The 15,156-nt window shown below is 36.3% G+C and overlaps 1 protein-coding gene across 3 annotated transcripts in view; it reads left to right on the top strand.

Annotated features, from left to right (window-relative positions):
• The first annotated feature begins 1,509 nt into the window (after positions 1-1,509).
• The window catches only part of LOC133518276 (muscleblind-like protein), a 166,125-nt gene continuing 152,478 nt past the window's right edge, over positions 1,510-15,156 (top strand). Inside the window, exon 1 of one of the 3 annotated variants that reach the window (XM_061851937.1) lies at positions 1,510-1,530. The gene's annotated coding sequence lies outside the window, so the exon portion shown is untranslated. Of the gene's footprint in view, positions 1,531-3,905; positions 3,963-15,156 lie in introns of those variants that run through there. The other 2 variants (XM_061851935.1, XM_061851936.1) reach the window with 2 other exon arrangements.

Genomic DNA, 15,156 nt, shown 5'->3' with positions numbered 1-15,156 from the left:
ATGATCGCTTTTCAGTAGACTAATAATGTCCATAATGTGTGACGTAACTGACGTACTTTGTATTTGTAAAACAGCCCAAACAAGTTCTGGTTTCCTTTTGCAGTGAATAAAAGTAAAATCGAAGACAAGTCCTTCTACCTTGTCAGGAAACACTCGGAAACGAGCGGCTTAACTTGACAGAATGTAAACTGCGTCAAGACTAGGGAGGTGCGGCGTCGTAAAAAAGGGCAAAGCAATAATTGCGGTGGTTGTCGACCTAGGGCCTCGCCAGTCCGTTGCCACACGGAGCTTCCTTCCTCCCGCCCTGTGATTGAAAGTTGACATTGAGCGCAGGGTGGCGCCAGGTACGGCCCTCGCGTTGCTATTTTCGACCCCGCGACCTATCGCGCCGGCGATCGGCCTCGCAGAAACTTGCCGTTTTAATCGCGTGAATATGGCCCGACGTTTGCAAATGCACATAAAACTAAATAACGATTGTTTTATTATAGATTAGCGTTAGCTAATGCTATACCAAATATTACCTAAATGCCATGTTATTCTTATGTAAACCCATATCACAAGTCCAAATTTATTTTAAACCCAAAGGAGATGATGGTGGGATTGGGATTGGGACATAAAGTTTTTTAAATAAACAAATGGAGCTCGTAGATACAAAGGTATAACGAAATAGGATTCCCCCATTTACGTTGAAGCAAGTTCGGTCTTGTTTGAGTTGCCGGGTGTTATTAAGGGATTTGCACTTAATTTGACATTGAAACTGGAGTCGGCTTTTGACGCGGTCGCGGTAGCGGCCGAGCGGCACTCGAACTGGGTCAACGCCTTCTGACAAAAGGTGCGGCGTCAGATAGGCGACGTTTCCCGCCGCCCAGTTGCCGCCGGGCCCTCCTAAAACAAAGAACAATGAAATATGTCTCATTTATTTACGTTTACCGCGTTCCTTTTTTTCCAAGCGCACCCAATGTATAGATAATCATTAGGCGTCGTTTGCACGGCGCCCTTTAATGTGTTTGCATGCTCGACAATTTGATACCACGCCTGTTTGCATTGTTGCCGTTTTGCCTTCCCGATTAGGGTCGCGTTCGGGCTCCATATTTATTAGAGCTCAGGACTCGTAACACGACTTTCATTTTATACGGCTATAACACTCTTACAGTGCCTATATCTCAACACACGTATACGCGAAGGGTTTATGCTTTCCCTTTCACGGTTTTCATGGTAACATGACTAAGGAATTGAAAGTGTTTTAGGCAAAACCTACATAAATAGATGCACATACATATTATAAATATACAATTGTTGTGTGGCTTATAGGGTCACAACAGTAGTCTGAAGGAAATCTCGTGTTGACTATGGCGTAACTGGATAGCGGCGTGTGGTCGATGTGTAGGACTACGCTATATCCTACTGAACGGGTGGGAGGCGGAAGGACGTGTCACTCACGGCGCGCTGACGTCTGCCTGCTTTCAGTTCAGCGCCGAGCGAGCTTCCGACCTGGCCTCCCGACACCGACACTATTTCACATCACAAATGGTTAACTATTTCGCAATACATTTCTGTAATTGAAAAGCTTTTCATGAATTTAAGGTTCTATTTTGAGTAAATGCAGATCTGTGTAGCAATTTATTAATTTTGTTCAATAGATGTGGAAATAAGCCTACAGTGTCCACTGGTCATACGCATTCGCAAACATAATCTGTTGCAATCTACGCTACGCTAACAAAAGCAATTATCTAATAAATCAATTACCTCCGGCATTCATAAATGCTCTGAAACATTCAGTATATTACAGAATAATCAACTAGTAATGCCGATCGGAATTTACAATTAACAACTCTATTCTGCAGCGAGTTCAAATATGGATGTAGTTTTCTTAGTTAAATCGTCAGAAAATTACCTGATTACAATGAAAAGACATCATAATATTTTACCAAGAGTATTAGAGAAAGAATGTCACCTCATAGCCACAACAGCGGCAAATAGCACATTAAGGCTGTCAGCGAAGCGATAAAATGTTCAGCCCCATGACAAAAGTTGAAAGAATGGCGATGGATTCGGACTTTCCGTGTCCGTTTATAAGACGGTTTCATATTTTATAATTTTGCTTTATTTGAATTCTTTAAAACGGTTTTGATACAACACACAGCACTTAACAAACTTAACATGTAAAATTGTATTGTAGTATTTAAACATAAAGCTAACCGCAAATCATACAAAATGTTATACCCACTAGTTACCACCAAGGTGTTACCAGTGGTAACTACTGGGATTTTTTTCCCACCTTTTACCACTGGTAACTACTGGGAAAAAAACCCACTAGTTACCACCAACTCGGTTTGGATAGGTTAGTAAATAATTATAAGTCGATTAGTGTTTCAGTAAATTGCCTTAAAAGTGATCAAAAATATTAAAACCGGTGCAAGTGCAAAAAGTAAATATTTGGAGAGAAATTTACGTTTGGATGAAATTAGAATATTACAATTCACTTACAAAGATAAATACAAGCAATTCTAATAAATATAAATAAATATAAGAAGATTTCTTTGAATTGGCGCCTAGCCTTTTTTAAGACATGATTTCCTGAGTTATTTGAACTTGACAGATTAAACATTAAAGGTACTAAATCCTGGCGTAGAAAAAATAATTGTACCTTAGCGTTTTTTCTTAAAAATTAAATCGATAACTTGAAAAATTATAACGCCTGCAAAATTGTAGTAGCAAGCAAAATATAAAATGAGTAAAACTTGGATAGCACAAATAAAATGACTCATATTATAATTGAATATGAAGGTACAAAAAAGGTACAAAAATTTGGCTTTTATAGAATTTATCAATAACCACGGGAACATAGCGTAATAAAGTACACCCGCCATTCTGTCTGTCAGGATGGCGGGTGTACTTTTTTTTGATGATAACTTTACGTACCGTGAGGTACAATTTTTTTTTAATGGAGGTACTAAATAGTACAAAAATATGGTATGCTTTTCATTGATTTTTATTTAGGTACACCCGCCATTATGACTTTCTCGTTTTTATTAGTAACGCTAACTAAATTTTGGTGGTAACTAGTGAGATTTTTTCCCAGTAGTTACCACTGGTAACAACTTGCTGGTAACTAGTGGGAATAACCCAAAACAAATAAAGAAATTAACCCAAAAAAACGACAACGTGGGGCTTTAAAATAGACGAGCATTAATTTCGCTTCATGATAATCATGATTTAATAATGAAACAAAATGTTTCCTAAAAACAATAATGAAATGCCACTACAATTATTTGTTTACCTTGTATAAATGTTTAAATGGAAAAGAGCTTAGTTACGACTATATAAAGCAGTTTAGTACGTGCGAAGCGGATCCGAAGAATTGCGGTAGTATCGTGCTTTGTGCTTTAATGTGAAGCTGCACGCGACACCGGCGTTGCCACCACGCTTCACTCTTCACAATATTTCTATTCAGAGCCTCAATAACACCTCACCAAAACAACTATTAATAAAAGAAAATCTATTATTATTATATTTAATTAATTTTTAGTGTTCCGTACAAAACTTTGGTCACGCAACGCTTATGGGTCACTTGGGTCTTGCACATCGGGTAAATGCGTTTTTAAATATGTTTATTAACTGACTGAGTTATGAATATGACTGTTACCTACTACACTGTTTAAGTTACAACATTCAAGCTATATAAATAGTATAAATGTGACCAAATCTTTATTCTTGAAAGGCATACTTGGCAGGGACTACAATTTAATGTAGTTTTACTAGTGTTGTGTAAACATTTTATGATTTGGCACTGCCAAGCCAAAACGCTTCTCATATTGTAGTGGTTATAGCAGTAATATTTGTAGGATCATAAAGCTGGCTTATGTTTCCGCGACAATACTCTACTATAACCGCATGACTCTTATCACATTGTGTTCTCTCTTGTTTCAGGTAACCCATGATTTCGAGACACTTAAACGTCAGTAAGTTATTATTGCATCCATAAATCGTGATATGTCATGTCTATAACAACTGTACTCTGTTGAAATACCACCGACCGTTCACTCTAAAAATATTCGCATTCTGGTTTTCATTACTATACATGACCAATTCATGCCCGGTTTATATTTGAAAAAGTTTTCGTGTGGCATATTCAGGCAAATAGTTTTATGTCGACCATTTTGACTTTTATTTTATTTTTCGTTTATTTTCCCTTGCGCGGCCGTAAAACGTACCTGGCTCGCTCGCGGGGAATAACAGAGCGGGCTCACGAAAAATTTATTATTGAGACCTTTTCGCTCAAGCTCCATCGACAGACATTGCGAAGGCGAAAGTTATGAATGACACATGTTTTGAAATATTACCTGTAGTGAAGTACCTCCCGAGAAGAAAATTTCATTGGATGAAAAGTTTATTTGTCGTGAAATATGTGAGAGTTTTATGAGCGCGGGAGACTTTTACAATGCTACGGATCAAGCAATTTACTTACTTTTCTGTATGTATTGCGGAGTAATAAGGCCTGAAGGATATATTTCGCAGAATAAAAGATGTTAAGGTGCGACAAATTGAATGAGAAAACTTTCTTATTAGACATTTGAGCACCTACGGGCTTCAACGATATGGTTCATGTGTGTTAACCCGGAAGCACGAATACTAAAGTGATGTTAATCATTAAAGTATACGTATATACATACATCCGCTCGTTGAAAAGCCTCTATTACTGTAAAAAGGTTCGATATCATGTATAATATCGAACCTCTTAAGATAATTAACTTTAATAATACACATAGCTTTAATGTCTGTGCGCCGAGTTAGCACACGTGTGTATCGTGCACTTATATGAACGATACATACAGGGGTTGGTCCGTTATATAAGTAAAGTTATGAATTTTAACACATCTGTTATTTTTATTCAGACCAAGATATTATAAGTTTGAAAGTACAAATATAGTATATAATAAATATAATATAATATAGTTCAACATGGCGGATGGTTATAATTAACTTATATCTGAAACACCTTTACCCTAAACTTGCCAATGATGGGCCCCTAATAAAATCTTAGGCTCCTTCCTCCGTAAGTTACTTCTGTTGTATGGATAATTACACAGACCAGCTACGAAACTAGAATTAGCGTCTAAACATTCTTACATCGTGTGCATTACAATTTATAATAAGTTACCGGATGAATTGAAAAGGAAAAATACAATATTTACGAAAATGATGAAAGCTTGGCTGTGTGAGAAATGTTTCCACACCGTGGGCGAGTTCCTTCATAGATAAGTTATATATAATATACTTTGCATGTAATTAGGCTAGTTTAATTATATTTGTATGCCAGTTTGTAGGCACAATGTGGAGATCTTATATAGTTACATATTATAATAGTTTTATCTTAACTTTATCTTATCTATTGACAAATAAAGAATCAAGGAATAAGGTTCAAGGGGCCAAGCATAACCTATATTAACATTAGTATAGAAACCAAATCTAATATCTTAGAATAAATCAAATAAATAACAGACGAGAGTAGAAACCCCTATATTAGTTATTTGTTTTACAAGGGGACAAAGTTGTTGTCTCGAGCAAGCGAAAATTAGTAAAGTGACATTTTGAGCATTGCGAAGTTTTCAAGGCACCAAGGCAAAACAAACTTTGCTACCGAGTGAAACACAAGTTTTTCCTAGATCGCGAAGAAACTTACTGTCATTAAAAATTAAATCCAATTGAACACTAGCTATCTGGGGCACTTCTGTGCCCCCGCCAAGACGAGCAAAGCGAAGCACAAGGGCAAAATAAATAACAGTTTCTCGATGCGCTTCATCGTTTTTTGAACCCTCATAACTTGGGTTTGGATTATACCAAATAAACAAAATTCTCGGGATATAATGTCAACAGTGGACTTATTAAGCCTAATAAATGTCGATTGCATAGCTCTCACCCTTAAATTTTATTATTCATATCTAAAAAACGCCGATTTCGTCACTGACTCACTCACTAATGATCATCAAAACCCTTAGGGTACTTCCTGAAGTCCTAGGAAGCTGAAATTTGGTATGTAGGATAGTATTAGTACTCAAACATGAAAAAAAAATCAAAAACTTGAAATTGTTTGCCCCTAAGGGGGTGAAAAGGGGTGGATTTTTGTATGAGGAATCAATAACTGTTGAACTGACTTAGTAAAAATTTGGTATGTAGATAGTTTTGGTTATAAGGAAGGTTATATAATAGTTTCAACCCCAAAATCACCCCGTTAAGGTGAACAGGGGGAGGAAAATGGCGCTAGGGGGAAAAGGGGGTTGAAGTTTGTATAAGGAATCAGTAAAAAAAGCATATTGTGTAAAAGATGCCCCCAGATACGTATTTCAGGATTTTTAATAGTGAATCACCCCCAACCCTTTAAATTAGGGGAGTTTGTGAAGTTAGGACTTGAAGAGTTAGAAGCTTGGCTCTACAACAGATCTGATAACTTTTTGACAATTCGAGCCTTATGGTTTCGTCTTAGCAACATTTTACATGAAAATGTTTTTGATGGGATTAAGTATTTATCATTCAAAAATCCACTCCACTAGCCAACATGAGGAAACAACTCAAAATGTGCGTCTTTATTACTTCGCCACTCTTGTGGATAAAATGCAACTTTCTCATCAATTTATAAAAAATACAGAAAGCCTTTGCGAGCTGGTGTGGTGAAATAGTACATTGTGCAATGAGGGGTTAATGTAATTTTGCAAACGAGGGAATAATGCAAGCCTTTGTCCTTCAGTAAACCTGCATGAAATAAGATCTTTTTCGAGCAAGTGTGATGAAATAGTTATTTACGATACAAGTGCAGAGAATGGGAAATTCGCAACGAGTGGTGATAAATTAAAACACGATCGAAGGGAGTGTTTTAAATCAATACTAGTTGCGAATTACATATTTGCATGTGTATCGTACGACGTTTAACAGTACATATGGCTCTTTAAAATTTCGACATATGCACGGAAAGTGCTCATTCCCGTACGGGTGCGGGAAAGTAGCACCATATGTACTGTAATAGTTCAACAAGAGAGGAAAGTTAGTTTTTCTTGCGAGTGTTGATTTTGAGTCAAAAACACGAGATGTAAAATAACTTTGCTCTCGTATAACACATACAAAGGATCTGGGCCAGGCAATTGCTGAAATAAACTTAGACCTTAACCGTATTTCCACTTGGTCACATTGCTTTGGAATCACAGTTAACCCAGCCAAATGCCAGGCCACAATACTTGGCAGCACCCGCTTACTTGCTTTGGTAAATACTGCTGAATTGGCACCTGTTCTCTTTGAAACAGAAGTTATTCCGCTTTCATCGCAAGTGAAGAACCTGGGACTAACAATCGACAATGGGCTCACGTGGGAACCTCAGGTGTCCGACGTCAGTCGTAGAGTAATTAACACGTTAAGAGCACTCTATCGTTTTAAAAAAATTCTCCCGGTCAGCACAAGAACTCTCCTCGTCCAAGCTCTTATTGTTCTGCCTGTCCTTGATTATGCTGATGTTTGTTACACTAATCTCAATCAAGATTCCTTGAATAAATTTGACCGGCTTCTTATCTCCTTAATAGCTGCATTCGGTTCGTGTTCGGACTTCGTAAGTATGACCATATCTCCTCTTTCCATAGAAAACTTAATTGGCTCCCTATTCGAGAACGTAGGTCCCTTCGTATTCTATGTACTCTCTACTCAATCTTGTTTGACCCGTCCGCCCCAGATTATCTCCGTTCGAAATTTAAATTTGTTACCCCACGTCCAGGCACAGATCTTCGCTCTTCCCGTAGTCTTAAGCTCATTGTCCCCCAACACCGAACGGGTTTCATGTCCAATTCTTTCACTGTTCAGGCAATCAGACTTTGGAACGTTCTCCCACTCTCTCTATCAGACAAGCGCAGACCAAATTCACATTCAAGCGCATGTTGCGCAAGTATTTCCTTGACAAACTTTCTTCTTCATCAACTTAATGATTCACACTTGGTATAATTATGTATGTATTAATATATGTATGTTTATTTGTATTAAGTATATGTGTAAGTTTATCAATATATAGTTTATATTCATATATAGTCTCGGTTACAAATTCATTTACTTTAAAAGACACTGCACCTACTTAATCTTTCTGGTTTAACCCATTGGTTGACTGGTAGAGAATGCCTTAAGGCATTAAGTCCGCCATTTGTACCTTCATGTATTGTGCAATAAGGTATAATAAATAAATACAACTTTTCACCTCAGTAGTGAGAACATATTAAAGGTTAAAAAAAATCAACATCAAGTAAAGGTTTGTTTGTTCCTGTATTCATAGCCTTCACTAAATTAAAAGCTACTTTGTCTCACTTCCTGGAGTGAGGAAAGTCGCACTTTCGTCACTCCGGAGTGACGAAAGTAGGCTTGTTTGAGCTGCTGAGGTAAAAAATATATTACAATATTTAAACATGTAAGCTTGCGATACTTCGTATTTTTACCAAACCCCGACCTCAACTCAACCCTTAAATATCATTCAAGTAACAATAAAATCAGCGTTTGGAAACAAAATAAAGTCGAAAATAGGGATATCGCCAAGAAACAGATGGCAGGAAATCGAGCATTAAATTGATTGATTCTTAATACCAAGCCAATGCGAACACAATGAATGGAAATACGCCAACTGTGTCGCCGAAACCTAAATAAGAGCATCATCGACAGTCAGAGTGCTGCCTATTAATAATTCAGGATTCTTATGCGTACACCGCATTGTTTTAGATGATTTATGAACCTACTTCATTTGAATCTATACTTAGTCACTCGCTCGCATGATATTTACATGATTTATGAGTTTTATATTTATCACGCATTACGTTCGACGTCAGGCATATATTCATTACCTTATTACAGTTTAATAAGATGCAAAAGTGTAAACACATCTTTAGGGTTGGCTGTACAACTATGACAATCAATTTGATTGATATTTACTATCTTTAATTTTATAATAGTGTTCATGTCCAGATAGCTTGGAATATAGCGATGATCATATTTTTAGAAAATGTAGAATGAGCAGATAAAATTGTGATAGAAAGAGAGACAGAGAGCTATCTTTAAAACACATGGATATTTGTGACGTTTTTTACGTTTATTCGCCAACAAACTATACTGAGCAATTAAAACGGGAATGTGAGATGAATGGATTTAAATTGTAATAGATGAAATAATTCTTTATAAGGTGTTTTATTTAATTATTTAAACTTTATTATACAAAAATACAAAAAAAGAGTATATATGACGGATTTAACGCCTTCAGGCATTCTCTACAAGTCAACCATTGGACTAAACAGGTGTTTTCCTGCGATCGTAGTTACAGGGCTCCATAGCAACATGGTTTCCTCCATTTTGGGCTGTCAATCTACGGTTAGACCAAGTTCGATTGCTGGTTACGTAAGAAACTTAAAATTAATGCAGCTCTCCTTGATTTTGAAAATCGACCTCTTTGTTTTTAAGAAGAAAAATTTCCATAAATGTATAAATTGCCGTATTAGAAAATTACTTACCAATCAATTCAGCATCCAATACACCGCCACCGTTAAACCATAATGTACATAATGATGTCGCATACAAAATTTGTGATTTCAGTATTTTCCATTTCAGTTTTTTTTGTTAAATTCAAAAGCTTAACAATAAATATGAGATACAGTATTTACAGCACTCTCATAAAAGCATAAAAACATCGATGCACACACGCGCAAAGTTGTAAGAATGTTGTAACTTTTAAGTCCAGAATAGCGTGAAAGACTTTCATTGAAAGTATTTATCCATATTTCAAGTAAAGCTCTAAATAAATAATATGTACTTTATTCATGCTTAACTAACGTTTCATCAAGCTTCCAATATCACATAGCCCTTACCGCCTCAATCGAAGATATTGTCAGACACAGCGACATCTGTCCGACGCATGTTCCTAAACCCAATACATCTGGTCTGCTCATAGTTAACAAGATAACATAGCAGTCCATAATAAACGGTTTAATTCAATTTAAATTCGCTTTTAAATAATAGGATTATTTCAAAGAATCATTTGGCCTGGTAATGCAATTCCGTCGTCATTAACTGTAGGTCAGAGCAAAAGAATATATATGTTGTTGAGTGAGAGAAATTAGCGTCAACCCGCCTCGTCCCGCGCCTGTGTGTCCGGAGCACATTCCCCAGAGACCTCTGACACAATGAGAAAATTGTTGCATGGAGTGGTGACCGTTTTATTTTATTTTTTTCCGCCAATTATGAAATTTCGCGTGGATCGCGAGAACCACCTGCCACAAGCGTATTCTCCCGAGGGCAGCAGACCGCCGCTTTGTTCCTGGTTCGCTAGAGAAAGTTCTAATTTCACTTTTACTTTCACAACCTTGTATCTGGACTGCGTTGTTGGGAAAAAGTTGCTGTTTGTTGTTATAAGCTGTTTGCGTGGAGGGTGGCTGTTGTAAAATCGAGTGGTAAATTGTCATAAAAAATAGCAGAGTATTCAAATAAAACTTCCCTAAATGGCTTTGATACGGTAAATGTTAAATCATAAGTAAATTACTCAACATTATACTAAAGAATAAAGATACTTCATAACTGGGAATCATGATAGCAATAACTAAAAGGGAATAAATTTCAAGCTAAGTTATTATATAAACTCCGACACGCAGCGCGCAGTAATGAAATGTCGAACAGACGTCGATAACTAAACCTCAAAGGTCCAGACGTTTATAAAGACAAGGGTTGATTTTGATTTGAAGTGTCATTAGTAAAATGTAGGGCACTGGGTTAAATGGTTTTCGGTATCTTTTCACTGATTTATTGTTATATTTTGTCATCAAGTGAATGCTGATGAATAAATAATACTCAAGAATATTAGACGTATAAAATCTTCCTTATCATTTTTGTGTTTTATTTTTGGCACGACTAAGCTATATACGTATATTAAAATATGCCAGTTGCACATGTTCCATTTATTTTATAGCTGTTTCGAGGTGTAAATAAGATTTTTCGATTAATAATTTTCCTTTGAAATACATTTCAAACTTTTTGATATTAGCACAATTCTTATTATATACTCATGTTCCAACGGACCTGCAAGCTTCAAATCTTCTTGTCGCTGTTCTGTAAACCATACTTTACAGTCACAAAAAATGGGTTATCAATAAAAATGTATTCCATCGATCGACAAACCGCACGACACGCAATTAACGGATCAGAATGATCGAGCACTGCTTCCCCGCGACCGAGTGGTCTGAGTCACCGTCCGATTTCGCGGAACGCAGTCCACCCTCCGGCAGGGGCGCGTAATGACAGACCGACGACGGCGACTGCTGGGCGTCTGAAACGTCCAGTCCACGTGCAAAACTACCCTTCATACCACAGCAGTAAACTCCAATTCCGCAAACTATACTACCCCCATCAGTGCGTGTTTGTATGCAGCCTTTCAATCGGCTGTTATTTTGATAAATATGCATGAAGTCGCGAAACCGGCGACACGGGTAACATAAAACGCCATCGTGAAAATTTAATGATATTTCCTGGTAGCCCTGTAATGAGTCATGTCCGTCGAAGGGTTAATTTTGTAAGCGTGACGTAATATTTTTTGCAGCGTCTTGCACAGGGGTCGTTATTGATATACCCCATTGTTATAATGTAGGGCAATTAAGTAGCACCCTATTTAATTACATGAGGCAGGTTATGAAAAATTAATTTAATTTGTTTAATTTTTTCATTATAATTTTCTTCTCAAAGTCATTCTTTAATTAAACTACGAAACTGCCGTAGGTATCTCAGCCATCTCAGGCAGAGTTAATGTTCTGTAAAGACCAAAGCAGAATAGCATTTATTATTATTAATTTTGTTTTTCATTGTTTATTTTTAGAAATTCGCTCATTAATTGTTGACAGATTAAATGTTTGTATTTTAAAATGTATATACTAAGTGTCCGTAGCAAGCTCGACTGAATTTCACGTTTTCCTTTCGCATTTTCTCAAAGGTTAGCTGGAAGAGATCCCTTTTAGGGATAAGTTTGCTTGTGTACATAACATTTCTTGTTTTGTTTTGTTTTGTTTTGTCTGTTTTATGTTAACCTGTTTATGTGCAATAAAGTGACATACATACATACATACAAAAACGGCGTTTCGTTCTTATTTTAAACTTACGTGTTGGATTGTAATGAAACTTTGCACATAAAATGACATGAAGTAGATCTATGCGTGTATTTTATTTAGCTCCAGCTTATAAACAAATGAAATAGAGCAAAAACATGAAAAATTAAATTCGCTGTATTTATATTCTGTAAACTATGGTATCTGAAGCTACATAAACTAATTACAGGCATAGATACCTATACCTTCTAGCTAGCTAGTCGTTTTAAAATGAGAAAATAAAACTATACGTACACAGACGGAAACCTACGTGTTTTACTAGGCATACGGCCATGACTTGGTTTTTCGGTGGTACAAAAGAGATAATGATATTGAGCATATTATTTTTTGTATTATAACTTTCAATACATTGAATAGATAGGTTTATTAGATGGGTCAAAATTCTTTTCGTTGTCTTGTTTTTTGTCCCCAAAAAATATGACTGGGTGCAGCTTTGTGTATGAGATAAAATTTAGTTTTTAATTTTTCTCATGGTAAATGTAATCTACAGCTAAAAAGACATGCAATAGCACTCGTCTTTTTTATTTATGTAATAAAATACAGAAATACAAGCGTTACAGAGTGGTCCAAAACAAGACAACGAAAAGAATTTCGACCCAGATACAATAGATGTCCTGATTGTAAGATGGTAACTGAGAAACAGTTAGTAATTGCCTACTACCTATTTTAGTTATTGAAAAAAAAAAAAAAACATTTTCGGTACAAGCTTTTATCGCTGACTGTCCTTTTCTTTCCACACACAACTAATACTCATCGAGACAATTCCAAAAGCCACAAACACAATTAGGTTGCGTTGTTTTATCACGGAGTTCCTATGGCCTCCTCCTGTCTTCATCATCAGATCAGTTCGATTCGATGGTACCATAATATTGCATTGTCACCCGACTTCATGCAAAATTTCAGCTCAAACGAAAACCGGGAAATAGGTCAAATTTAGCATCCAAGATTTGACCCACACAAACATGCATACATACGGCAAGTTAAATAAAAGCTTGTAAAAATGTATCAGTAAAATAGGGAATTGCCATGCAGATCATAATGCATTTTAAAAATTATTTTTTTATCCCGAAATAAATTTATACAGCTGCATATTATCCAAATTGATTTACGTATAGGTACAGTACTCGAACTGATAATATGCATCACGCTGATTACGATCAGTAATTTTACATTCACTTCTTTTGGGCCTTGGCCGACGTACCGTGATTCAGAAATATAACATTCTATCCACCAATGAGAATGATGAAAGTACCTATGTATTGTGCACGGCGTCCGGTTTGATATTCGATTCAAGAAAGTCTTGATTCTTGAGCCGTGCCAAATTAATGCAAGGTTGCCTGTCAATCTATTTAATATGCCCGAATAAAATGCAAATTAACCGTCTAAGCTAAACCTACAGCGAAACAATATGGTAACACCACTATAATCGTCATATTTCCATAGCAACTTTGACGTTTATGGTGGCGTTGATACTTTATCTTGCTTAGATTTTAAGTATATGGCGTACTTTAACATGCTTCATATAATTCAATGTAAGAGAAATAAGTTTACTTACCAGAATTTGAAAAGTAGATTGTATTAGCGGTTACTTTACAGTTAAAGTAACCTTGTTACAATTTGGTTGAAACTCTTAGGAATATAGGCCCTTGAAAGTAGTAAAACCGGGCAGAAATATGTCCAACAGAATTCAAAATTAGTAATTGGTTTTAATTTGTTAACGAAAATCCACTTTAAGTAAACAAGCAATGAATCGGTTCTCCTGTCCCCGAGCATCTTGGACGAGTTCGCAAGGGCTCTTTCGCAAAACTGGTTTGTTAGTCTACGCCACTGCACCGCCCCCGCCGTCTGCCGGCCATGGTTGTGTGCATTTAAGGTCAGGCTTTTGCCTAACTTCATTCGCGATAATAAAATACATGGCTTTATCGTGTTGTTACGCTAATAAAGGATTTTAACATAACGTTCAAGCTTTCGTGTGGCAAATGCTTTAAATATAAACGAGATATGTTTGGAATTTACACAACGATTATTTTACAGTAACCGTGATATTGTGTGGGTGCAATCGAAAATGCAGCTTTGAGAAACTGCAGGGAGAAGGAATTATGTACTTTCATTTTATTCAAAAGCTAGCCCTAATCAACCATCGACGGGTTCATATCGGCTGAAATCGTTAGCTACGATTCTAGTGGAATAGGTGTCCGCAACTTATACTGTAACCATGCCAAAGTTACAGTATTTTTATAGTTGTTTTTATATTGTTTAGCACCTACTACCAAAAATATACTATTAATATCACGAATAGTTCTCATGTCTATTGTAAAATAATAAACTGGCTCTAATTTAAAATTCGTTAATTATGGCTTTAGCATAAACCTATAGTTAGTTTCCGGTTACACATTGCGTAATGTATCACAAATACCATTCGGAAAACAAAATAACATTTTTATCACTTGCCTCTTTATTTGTACTCGAATATTGTTAATCTTAATGTTTACAGATCGTTGCACAGGAGATGTTATACCTGCGTGCGTAAATGATATTCATCTGTGCTGTCGTTTTAACTGGCGTGACAGACTGTTATTGCTCAAATTTACCCAATTCCGGGGTTTTGCTTTGAACTTAGTAAAACATGTTACTCGTAAATTAGCAGAAGCTTTGTTTTTTTAGAAGTGTGGGTATATATAATTGCGATGCGAAAAATAGGTGAGAGGGACAACACCAATTGGGTTTTGCTTTATTTCACGCTGTACCTTCAATAATATAAAACGGTGACCTTGATAAATATAAATAACAATCTAATTATTTAGTTACTACCATACAATTAGAAACTGGATATTTTTGCCACAAAAAGAAGAGACCTGATATGTACATCACGTTATCACTCCTCAAGTGTCTACATATTATCACATCAATGCGGATAGGAAATTGAAAGCTGAAAGTTCTTGAAAAGACTGTCTGAGCATTGACTTCGGACACCAGCCGTCACTGTTATTGAATCTATATT

The sequence above is a fragment of the Cydia pomonella genome, chromosome 5 (genome assembly GCF_033807575.1).
Source record: "Cydia pomonella isolate Wapato2018A chromosome 5, ilCydPomo1, whole genome shotgun sequence".
NCBI classification, from domain to species: Eukaryota; Metazoa; Arthropoda; class Insecta; order Lepidoptera; family Tortricidae; genus Cydia; species Cydia pomonella.
The sequence above is the reverse complement of the archived record's forward strand: the minus strand, read 5'-3'. Positions and strand labels throughout refer to the sequence as shown.